This window comes from Panthera pardus, unplaced genomic scaffold (assembly GCF_024362965.1).
Source record: "Panthera pardus isolate Hobbes unplaced genomic scaffold, ASM2436296v1 HiC_scaffold_24, whole genome shotgun sequence".
Classification (NCBI taxonomy): domain Eukaryota; kingdom Metazoa; phylum Chordata; class Mammalia; order Carnivora; family Felidae; genus Panthera; species Panthera pardus.
In genome coordinates this window covers 58,582,404-58,594,903 of record NW_026526810.1, presented here as the reverse complement: position 1 = coordinate 58,594,903, position 12,500 = coordinate 58,582,404, and the positions used below count along the sequence as shown (strand labels likewise).

The following is a 12,500-nucleotide window of genomic DNA, read 5'->3' as shown; positions in this document are numbered from 1 at the left end:
AAAAAGCTATGGAATATGCTTTATGCATATAATCTTCCCACTTTGAAAGTAGAAGATAATACCTACTAAAATATCATTCGGTACTACGTGTTGGATTTTTATTTTATTTTTATTTTTTTGTCAGGGATTTCTCCTTTGATTTTCTTTGAATCTGCGGTTATCAGTGACTGGTGGCCCAGTTACCTTGTGAAGGTTTCATTTGAATGAATTAAGTACTTCCCCTAAAAATTCAATATCATTTCAATAGATGTAGCCTCTAAAGTAACCTGCAGTGATGCTTCATGAGCAAATCACATGATGTCAGAATGGTATGGTTTCGATTTAATCAAGAAAGAGATTAAAGTGGATGTGTGTTATTTTCAACTTCGCCGCAGCACCGCCATTTGTCAAAGTCAACCTTCTGATTGCTTTGGACCTACTGCTATCCAGGTCTTGTCAAAATAGTAGTCAGCATAGTCTGAAGCAGGTAGACTGGCCTATACAGAGCAGTATCAAACACACTAAAACAGAATTCATTGACTTGTGAATTATGAAGTTAATAGGTTGATCATAAATTTTGTAGCCGTTAATTTATCTTTATAACACTGGCACATCTTCGGTGCATTTTTCTTTTTATTTTGTACCGTTTTATACAGTAGAGTTAAATAGTACTGAATATAATTTTGATGTACACTGTATATCAGAATTCCTATGATTCCAATGCTAGGATTAAATGTCTTGCATGAATACACTGGAGAAGGACATGAGCATATTTAGAAACATATCAAGGAAAGGGTATTTTAAGAATGTGGCTTCTTGGAAAGGAGGCAAATGTAAATATTGTATGCTTGAATTACACTATGATTATGTCTAATCAAATAACTGTATTTTGAGGCTTTTTCTTTTATAATTGTTTGGGCTAATGGATGTTTTACTGTGAGTTGTTACAGTTGGATTTTTTTTTTTTCCTTTAAGTAAAATCATGACAGATATTTGATGTTATTTTTAATCATCATACCAGGCTATTGTGAAGTCACCTCTTTAACTCCATACTTGCCAGTAGGCTGACTGCCTGTCAAAAAGCTTTGAAATAGTCTTCTGGATAGAAAATGGTTTTTAAAATCTTCTTATGATTACCATTATGAAACCATTGTCAGTGGTTTATCATTTTAAAAACTAACCGAAAATGTTAAAATTATTTCCAGATTGTACAGTGCATTCAGTTTGAGGATGATGCTGGGTTGTCTTCCTTTCTTTTCTTTGTCTTTCTCATCCCTCCTCCTTTCTTTCATCCCTTTCCGCCCCCCACCCCTTAAAGTAAAGAGCTTTAAAATACTGTGGCTTATATTCTGACACTTTCTTCCCCTTCACAGCAGCGACCTGGCTGGCCTTTGGCAATGAAATTCAATGCACATGGCTCTGCAGTCAAATCATCAAATTTCCCTGTGTGTATATTAGAGTTTTGTAATGTGTTTCCATTATGAAACAATGCGGGGATAATTGTCTTTGGTAGCAATTAGCTAACAGGTTTGTTCAGTGCTATTGGCAGAGGCATCCATCATCCCCCTCCCTGACCACACTTTTTGTCTAGTGTGGACTATGGAGATCAATAGAATTCTATATAGGGGAAATCACCTCAGCTTTAATGAGCTGCAAGTCTCAGTCAGTCTTGGTTTGTATTTTTAATTTTTTCCTTTTAAAATGAGAAATCGGGGGGGAAAATCCTATTCCTTTGGGAGTGGAGAGTACGGTGTATGTACTATTACTTTCACTCGATCAATGCTGAGTTTTAAATTGTTTTTCTTTCTAGAAAAAGGTATAACTAACAACATGGGACGCATAAAACATGTGGTTTCAGTAACATATACTTTAATAATATCTACTTTTAAGGAGTACTTTTTGGCTTTTTGTGGGAAAATTTTTAGAGTGTGATAATGTACATTCTGCCCAGTGTCTCAGTAGTTAGAATCCTAAGTGGCACTTTGATAACAAAGTGTTGTACTGACTGTTGTCTTGCCCCTGGTTAAATGTTGTACAGTCCTTTAGAATACTTTTGTGCCCTACTATTGCCTACCCTTACAGCAAAACTAACATATTGATAGGATAGAGATAGAGACTGAGTTTCAGAGAAGGTAGGTGACTTGGCCAGAGTCCTAATTATTGCTACATAAAGCTGACCTTAGAGCCCAGATTCCAAATTAAATCTGTTCAATTGAATTATTTTTCTTCCTCCCAAATTAGACAGTGTAGGGAAGGTGACTCACTTTGTGCCATTTTCTTTTCCTCCTGAAATCCAACTGGGATTTTTAGTTGTTCTGAGGGAGAATAGTTAGAATTTTCACAGTTTTCTGTGGCCTCAGAATAACCCAATGAGGTAGGTGAGACATAGAAGGCCAGTTTACAGGTTGGGAAACAGACCGTAAGAAGTTACAAAGGCAGGTGGCAGTAGTTAAGGGCATAATGGTGAATGGCGGTGCTCGAATTCAAGCCTTTCAGTTCCTCATCGAGCTCATTCAGTAGAATGGTACAGTGAATAAGGTACCAGTTAGAATAATTGTTGGGAAAATGCTGTTAGAATAGGATTGCAGGTTTTCGTGTCACATCAGAGAACTGGGCAAGAGCAGGAGATGAAGAACTTTTTACTGTCGTGCATCAGTTCCGGTGATTGAGCTGTACCCCACTCAGCAGTCTTCTTGGCGTAGGGTGTTACCAACAACACTTTGATTGATTATGAGTAATAGGTAAATTACATTTGGGTCTGTTTTCTTAAAAATGAAAGTCCTTACGTTTTGAACAAGCCCTTTATGTATCAAAATACATTTTTCCCCCAGTTTTTGCCATTTTTCTCATTGCACCAATGGAGAGTATAATTGGAAAGTGATGACCAGTCGCAGACTGGGTTGCTAAGGAAGGCTGAATTTTAATTCCGTGTTTTATAATCTACCCCTGGGATCTCCCCTTCCCATCTTATCTTGTACAAGAAGGCTAGAGACTTTACCTTTTTTTACTATTGTTGTTACTGTATCGTGCTCCCCAATTTTAGCACACATTCCGCTCCCTGTTAAGTCTCAAGTATTAAGTGTGTGAGTGAATGAATGAATAAATGACTGAGCGTCACAGTTCTTAGTGACATACTATCGGATCTGATTAGACTTTGAGCAGTCCCTTACTAACAGTACTGGGATATTGATTCCTTTGGAATTCCTGTTCTTTGTGCTTCTGCAGTTCATCAAGTGCTCTTTGAGTGCTGTTTGTATCATAAGCACTTGGTACTGTGGTAGATGGAAATAGGAATAAAATTCACAACTTTTCATCAAAGAACTCATAGCTTAGTGGGATGTGTGAGGCACATACATAATAATTATCCTTCTCTATGTGCTTTTAGAGGTAAAAACATGCTGGAAGGAGTCTTCATGGGCTGGGGGAGGGGGAGAAATTTGGCTGCAGGCAAAGACAATTTAAGACAGAGAACTGTGTGTACCAAGGAAGGAAAATGGAAAAGTATAAGGTCTGCTTAAGAACAGTCCAGAGTTGCTAACTAAAAGCTTATATGTAGATTCATGGTGAGAATTAAAGTTGGCCAGAGTCAGTTAGGATCATATGATAAAGATACTGAATTCCAGATCTGGGTGTTTATATTTAAATTAGCAGGCAGAGGGAAAGATAATATGGCAACACTATGAGGAATGATTGAAGTGAGGAATTACTGGATATAGTGAGAAACAATAATTTATAAGCTATTACATTATTCTTGGAAAACGTAAAACAAGTCTGAATTAGGGTTTGCAGTGGAAGTAAGAGAGGAAATAAAGTCTATAGGCATGGCAACTTACTGGATACTGGTGACGAGCAAGTGAAAGGAGTCTAGGATGAACCAGAAATTTCAAACTGGCATATCCCATAATAGAGAAATAAGAGTTGCTTTGAATTGGGAAAGGTAAAACATTTGATTCACTTTGGGCTACTTAAATTCAGTTTTGGGCACACCTCATAGAATGTTTCTGTGAAGTTGGAATTTAGAGTTCCTTCTTGGGAACATGGTGTAGATTTGCGTCGTCTGAAAATGGGATGTTTTTTTCCAAGACACTTTGAATAGGAGGAGGCACTCCCCACTCTCTACGTGACTCCTCATTTGATTCTTAAGTATTCAGGTTATTACTTAATCCTTCAAATTATTATTGATTGACTTTCCATTTGCATGGTACCTTCAATTTTTCTGCCCTCTAAATGGTGATAAAATGGGGTACCTGGATGGCTCAGTCGGTTAAGCATCCAACTTCAGCTCAGATCATGATCTCGTGGTTCGTGAGCTCAAGCCGCGCATCAGCTCTGTGCTGACAGCTCAGAGCCTGGAGCCTGCTTCGGATTCTGTGTCTCCCCCCTCTCTCTGCCCCTCCCCCGCTCACGCTCTGTCTCTGTCTCAAAAATAAATAAACATTAAAATTAAAAAGAATAAATGGTGGTAAAGTGAATGGAAAGAATTAATGTATATTCTAGGAGTAAGTGCCTCATTGGGAGGAAGTGAATGCATGGAACTTCTCTAGCTTAGTTTAGAGGGGACTGCTTCCAACTCTTTGCAAACCTCTTGTTTATTGATAATACATTTTTTTAATAGAAAATATTATTTCCTTATATTGCAGATGGGTGCTGTTCAGCCTTTTATATAATTTAAAAACATTTTTTAAAGTCTTAATTAAAAGATTTTTCAAGCTTCTACACCATACGATGTTTTCCGTTTCTTGAAAGCTCTATGGTATCCTATTCTATACTTTGAAGCTTATTGTCTGGACAGTTCAGGTGGGATTCCAGGGGTAGGAATTTGAGCTTATTTTGGCCCCTCAGTTTTTGTTGATAAAAATTGTATCAGTGGGTAGCCATTTTCTTGGATCCATTTATACACTTGCCTTTTACAACTGGTGGAATGAGAAAATGACTTATTTTCACTAGTTTGAAAAAGAAATATAGAAGCATATTCATTGCATGATAAATGTTAATGATAACGATTACACTGAAAGCTTTTGTCATTCAAGAGGCTCTGAATTGGAAATTAGATCCCAACTATGCTTTATATACAATGTAGTCAGTGGCATTTAATGAAGTCTCTGTTATCCATGATCAAGGATGGTTACCTGAAATTAAAAATAATCTACCTTGGCTGTTAATGTTGATATACTGAAATTCTTCCTCCCTATTAATATTTTTCTCAACAGCTTGTAAAGAAACTTTAAGATAGAAAAGCAAACTGAATCAGCGAACAGGCTGTTAGGGGAGGAGGGAGATGTTCATGAGAGGGTACTTGGGGCAGGACCAAAGGGATTGGGGATTGATTCACAATCTGAAAGACAAGAGTAATCAAGGACTAATGACAAGCTGTTGCTTGATTTTGACAGAAATAATCCCCATCACCCTCACTGGGACTTCGGGGAGGGTCGGGAAATAAAAATTGGTTCACATAGCCTTGAAGACAGGCTAAATGAAGTAAGTCAGACACTAAAGGACAAATATTGTGTGATTCCATTTACATGAGGTATTTAGAGTAGGCAAATTCATAGCAACAGAAGGTAGAATGGTGATTGCCAGGGGCTGGAAGGAGGAGATAGGGAGTTATGATTTAATGAGTATGAAGGGTCAGTTCAGGAAGATAAAATTCTAGAGACAGGTGATGGTGATGGCTGTTCAACAGTATGAATGGACTTATTAATACTGAATGGTACACTTAAAAATGACTAAAATGGTAAATTTTATGTTATGTATATTTTACCGCAGTTAAAAAAACCTTTAAAAAAAGTGGTTCATGCATAAAAAAGTGGTTATATGTGCAAAATTTTCTGGTATAGTCCTGATTTCATGTAAATTTTTTTTTCTGTGTAGGGAAAATGAGTTTACAGTACAGTAGAATCTTCTTAGAACTTTAAAAAACACTTTTATTTACATAGATTGAAAAATAAGAAAAACCATATCTTATTTTTTAGTTTGATATGAGATATACTTTATTGATATTTCTGGTAATTTCAGAAATAATAATTTCTGGTAATTTCATGTTGATTTGTTTTTCTTCTTTAGAAACACAATCACTCTATACTAGAAACACTTTTTTTAATGTTTAGGTTTTTTTTAAATGTTCATTTATTTAGATATTTTTATTTTAATATTTATTTACAAATGAGAAGGGGCAGAGAGAGAGAGAGGGAGAGAGAGAATCCCAAGGAGACTCTGCACTGTCAGCACAGAGCCTGACTCGGGGCCCGAACTCACAAACTGTGAGGTCATTACCTGAGCCAAAATCAAGAGTTGGGCACTTAACTGACTGAGCCACCCAGGCTCCCCTACAAACACTTTTTGTTTATCTTGGGAGGAGTAGTTAATTTGGATGCCAAATTATATTACATAGTTGACCCTTTTAATTAAGGAGCTACTTTTTTTTTGTAGATTTTTTGTAATCAGATAAATTGACTAGGGGTAACAGAATTTTTGTCTGAGTCTAGCGAGACACCGAATTTTTTTCTGAAGTAATTATATTTATAATTATGAAGTAGAATGTGGAAATTACAGGATGGAAATCAAGTGATTTTTTTTTTTTCTCCCCAAATGATGAAATGGACTAAACTGAGAATTATGTGCCTTGTATTTTTCAGGGGGGGTTAACAGGTTAGTTGAATTGCCATCAAACCTCACCCGTTTGCAGTTGCTGCCTTCTGCTGTCTACTCTTCGACAGCATCCCTGCCATCACCTGTCCCTTCCCCACACACACAATGCGGTTGGGGGCGGGTGGTGCTATGTTGTCACAAAGGTGTTCTTAATTGTTGTGCCTCTTGTGTAGATCTGTGTTGAATCCTGAGCTGTGTTCTCCCACTTAGTGTTAAGATTACTTGGATACCAGTTTTGGCCTCCGACTTTAGAGTTCCTTTCAGCCTAATTCTTTGTTTCTGCAAAGAAACCTCTGAACTTCAAATTTGCTTTTTCTTCTAGAGTTGGAACGCTCCGTACCTCCACATTCCATGAGTAGAGCTCATCTCTTGGCTCTTATCGTTTGCCACTTTATCCACTGGCTTAAATCACCTTTCAGTCTTGGTCCTTATCTCTTTATTTAGTTTTTGGCTGCTTAAGGCAATTCAAGTAAGCAATAATAATATCTGATATTTATGTAGCACATCCTATATGCCAAGTACTTTCTAAGACCTCTACTGCTTGACATTGAATCCTCAGAACAACTTTAGGAGACAAGTAGTGTTATTACCCCCATTTACAGATGTGGAAGCCAAGGCACAAAGATCTTAAGCGACTTGTCCCAGGTCAGACATTAAGTAGCAGCATTCTGCCTCCAGAACCCATGCTCTTAGTGATTATGTTAAACTTGCTCCCTAGGAAAAATAGTATTTTGTCACCCAACTCTGTATTGTGAAACTTGTGTGGATAAATAGTGTTCATGAGCCAGAAAGCTTATCAGTCAACACTGTAGTTCACAAATGTTATTGCCTGGATACAAACTCATCAAATTTCCCAGTGTATCCAAAAAAGGGTCTTATTTTTTTGTGACTCTCAAACAGACTTTTAAGAGCTTGTGTAATTCATTTACTTATGTCATATAGCACTATATGTCTTTATAAAAAGGAGTCTTAACATATAAGTGCTTAACCTTTACTTCTTAATGATGAGCTTTTAAATTGTTATTGTGCTGACATAATTAGGTGTAACGCCTAAAATGCTTTGTGTGTATAGCTATAAAAAGAAAGTAATGTGATCTAGGACTGACAGTAAAGCTGTATCTAGGAAAAAATCCTATGGAAGGTTGAAATTGAATGTGGTAACTGCAATTATCTAAAAGGAAGTCTATTACCTTATGATAAAACTGTCAAAATAATGATTGGGTACTCCCACAAATTGTACGGAGAATCAATAAAACCAATATTACATCACGGTTTGAGAATTTAGGAATTCCACTTTCTCCTAATTCATGAGAGGATGCTAATATATTTAAGAATGAGATAATTGTAAGGGCTTTTTTCCTGCTTCATTTTGTAAGTAACTCTTTGCTTGAGAAGCTTGATAAACAGCATTCTTGGAAAATATGAATAGTATATATTCATTAACCAGATAAAAATACACAGACAACACGAGCTACTTTCTTTTGCCTTGCAAGGACATGAAATGCAACATTTTGAGTGGATCTTTTTTGTTGATGGTGAATAACTTCTGCTTCAATGAGGGCCCTTGTTTTGACCATTTGATCTCTGATGTCATTGTATATAAGCTAGCCTCTCTGTATTTTAAAGAGGATTACCAAATTATTCTTGCTACAACTAAATTGTATGTACAGGTAAAGGATTTGTGTTCTTCGCTAAGCCACCTAACGTCCACTTCTCATTTTTTTTGTCTTTTGATCTAAGAGGACATTTTGTATATTAATACAGGAATAATTTTTGGTTCCTGCTCTTGGTTCATCCCCTGGTCTTACATCTATATATATTAGTTGACTTGAATTACATATTTTAATATACCTACCATTTACTTACAACACTAGGATTGAGAGGATATTAAGGAATTCTGTAGATAACACATAAAACATGTGAATGGAACCTTACTATTTAAAAAAGGTTTTTTTTTTAAATTTTTTAACGTTTATTTATTATTGGGAGACAGAGAGAGACAGACCGTGAGCAGGGGAGGGGCAGAGAGAGAGGGAGACACAGAATTGGAAGCAGGCTCCAGGCTCTGAGCTGTCAGCACAGAGCCCAACGTGGGGCTCTAACTCCCAAACCGCGAGATCATGACCTGAGCGAAGTCGGACACTCAACTGACTGAGCCACCCAGGCACCCCAATTTAAAAAAGTTTTGATGTTGTTTTCTTTTTTTTTTTTTTAATGTTTATTTATTTTTGAGAGAGACAGAGACAGAATTCAAGTGGGTTAGGGGCAGACAGAGAGAGAGGGAGACACAGAAGCAGAAGCAGGCTCCAGGCTCTGAGCTGTCAGCACAGAGCCTGACGCGGGGCTCGAACTCACAAGCTGTGAGATCAGGACCTGAGCCGAAGTTGGACGCTCAACCAGCTGAGCTACCCAGGCGCCCCAATGATGTTTTCTTTGATTCGTGTAATAACTCTTTGACACGGATAAAGCAAATGTTATTTTGTGGTCTTATAAATGAGAAGCTCAGGGTAAATGACCAGCCTAGCATTATGCTTAGAAAGGGCAAGAACTGGGACTTGATCTCGGATCACCCACGCCTACCTGCTCCTTTACTCACCCTCATAATGTGTCTAAATGCACAAAAGAAGGAACAAAAACAATGAGAGGGAAGGGACCTAAGTCTTCTGATTTCAGAGTCATCTTCTTTCCATTATTTAATGAATGTGAATTAACACCATTGTTTAGATATTGCCCTGTGTGCCTAGCTACTTTTTTTTTTATTTTTATTTTTTTTAACGTTTATTTATTTTTGAGACAGAGAGAGACAGAGCATGAACGGGGGAGGGTCAGAGAGAGGGAGACACAGAATCTGAAACAGGCTCCAGGCTCTGAGCTGTCAGCACAGAGCCTGACGCGGGGCTTGAACTCACGGACCGCGAGATCATGACCTGAGCTGAAGTCGGCCGCTTAACCGACTGAGCCACCCAGGCGCCCCGTGCCTAGCTACTTTTAATGTGAGAAGAGTTTATCATATTTCTACTTCAGTCTCATCTGTTACAATTTGTGTGTATCTCCTCTTGTAGAGTTGGAATCCCAGCTAGCTATCCCTTACTAGCTATCACCTTGGGTAGCTTCTTGGGCAGCCATAGTTTGCTTATCTTCAAAATCAGGTAACGTCTACCTTTCAGTGTCATCCAGACTAAAGATGATTTTGTAAAGTACCTAAATCATAGCATGGTGCTTGGCACATCATAGACACTCAAACGATAGTGACTCTTGTAGCGATAGGCAGTAGTATTCTAGCAGTTCCTTAAAACATACAAAGGAATTAATTTATCCTTCATCGTCTTTTAGTACTTTTGAAATTTGAATTCTGTGATAATTTTGGAGATTCTGAAAACCTCTTCAAATTCGTTTTATGATGCTCTGTATGGGAAGAAATTAATTATGGTCCTATCAACGCAGCATAGAATGGGAGGATGAAGTCAATTTCCTGAATTATTTTACTAATTTATTTATTTCAATTTAATGTATTTTTTCTTCTAGTAATGAAACAATAGCATGTTTGGCCTGCTTATATATGTACTGTGGAAATTTATAACCCTTTATTCTGCTATGTAACTATATCTTATACTTCAGGAATTCTTTTAGCCAATTGCAGCAGGATTGCTGTCAAAAGCAACAGGAGTTTTTGTTTCTGTTTTTGTTTTTTTTTTTTTTAATGGTAATCGAAGGGTTAAGTTTTTCATGAGCCCGTATCTGGGGGTAGCAATTCCACCAGAAAGCTAAAATCTTTCTTAGTAAAATTTTTATTGGGATAATTTTAGATGTACAGAAAAGTCGCAAAGATAGTACAGAGAGTTTTCCCTATACCTGTCACTCAGTTTTAATTACCCGTAATGTTATCATTTTACATTCCTGTGGTACATTTGTCACCATTAAGAAACCCATGTCAGTATATTACTATTAACGAAACTCCAGACTTTATTGAAATTGCACCACTTTTTCCACTGGTGGCCTTTGGCTGGCCCAGGGTCCAGTTCAGGAGCCCGTATGGCATTTAGTTGTTGTATTTCCAGCATCTCCCCTGGCGTATGACAGTTACTCAGCCTTTTCTTGTTTTTGAGGGCCATGATGGTTTTGAGGAATATTAGTCAGGTATTCTCTGTAATGTCCCTCAGTCTTGATTTATCTGATGTTTTTCTCTTGATTAGGCTGGGGTTACAGAATTTGGAAAAAAATAGCACAGAGGTGAAGTTTCCTTACCATCATATCCTATCAGCGAGTACATAATATCAGTACAATTTATCTCTGGTTATGTTAACCTCAATCTCTTGGTTAAGGTAACGTTTGCCGGATTTCTTCTCTGTAAAGTTACTGTTTTTCCTTTTCTGTACTCTGTTCTTTGAAAAAAAGTCACTAAATTTAGCCCACACTCAAGCTGGAGGGGACAATTTAACTCCACCTCCTGGAGAGGAGGATTATGTTGATATGTTATTTGGGATTCTTCTGTAAGGAAGTTTTGGCTCCTGTATGTATTTATTCAGTCATTTATTTATATATGCATACACGACTTGTGATACTTACTTTCTATTTGGGGTTATAATCTCACTAGACCACTTTTATTTAGATTCAGGAATTCAATTGTGCTACTCATTCTAATCTTTTAACCAGACCTCCCCCATGTTACCATAAACTAAGCAGACATATGTCCTTGCCTGTCATTCATCTCAATGATGAAATTATTTTATGTCAGTCCCAAGTAAAGCCCTTTACAAACCAACTGATAAATTCTCTTTAGTTGCATTCTCTCCTTGACGAAGAGTGTTGATGCTATAATAAATGTCAAAGAAAAATTTTCTCAGTCTGATCTAAATTTTCATAAATCCATTATATTTATTAACAAACACTTTTTGTTTTGTTTTTGCACATCAACTAGTTTTGGTTATTAGGGGCAATACTTTCTGAAGTGAAGAAATCAAAATAAAAGTGAATTCCTTTAAAACCTGGGCCTGAATTTGGCTTTTTTCCATACTCCGTCACACCCCTCTGAATGATCAAACATGCTGGTCAGTCAGTGAACACCTTTGTCCACAGGGCGTGGGGTGGGCAGAATGTTCTCTGGCCTGTGTATTTGGCTTATTTTTTAAAGTATTTCTTGTTTCCATCTTGGTTTTCTTCCTTTTCCATTTTAGCTGTTCCTGTTGAGTTTTTAGCCTATTGATAAACATTTGGTGAAAAAAACTGTGGCTTGTTTAAGAACTCTCCTTTCAGTGATATTTTATGTAGTTAGTTGCTTCTGTTTAAATTCTTGGCAGCGGGAAAGAGATCTTACTGTCTCTGGGGATGAAGAAAGTAGGCTGCACCATTCACAAAACCATTTGTCTGTTGCATGTTCTTTGAATCAGCACTGGCATTGTGATGTTCTTTGTCTGGGGTTCCTTGCCTGCTGATTGGAAAGTAAGAAACCCTATGTTTAGCAGAAGTATGAAAGGCAGAAGGACTAGGGGAAATGAGGTTGACAAACAAGTGACAAAGGGGCAGATTTTATTGTTAAAATTCCCTTATTTTTTTTATCAGTCATTCTGACATATTGTATGTCTCCGTCTCTCTCTTCTCTCTCTCTCTCGCTCTTTCACAGAACATGTGCTCCCTGCTCTGTGAAAAGGTGGGTCTAATGGCTAAGTCGGGTTATCTGCCCTCAAGAGGCATATGCTCTGCTAGGGAGATAAGACCCTCACGCAGACACATATTCAATGTAGATTAAAATTATTACCCCGTCAAACATATTAATTTGTTCATTCCACAGTTTTTGTACTTATAACAGATGTGTTTGACACCTTTAAAAAATTGAGCTTAGCTAATGCTTCATGAAGTAATGTAAGCAAAGTGGA

The 12,500-nt window shown here is 37.3% G+C and overlaps 1 protein-coding gene across 7 annotated transcripts in view; it reads left to right on the top strand.

The window, feature by feature from the left end:
• Nucleotides 1–12,500, top strand: part of CDIN1 (CDAN1 interacting nuclease 1) — a 273,955-nt gene that overhangs the window by 61,504 nt on the left and 199,951 nt on the right. The gene's annotated exons all lie outside the window — the stretch shown is intronic.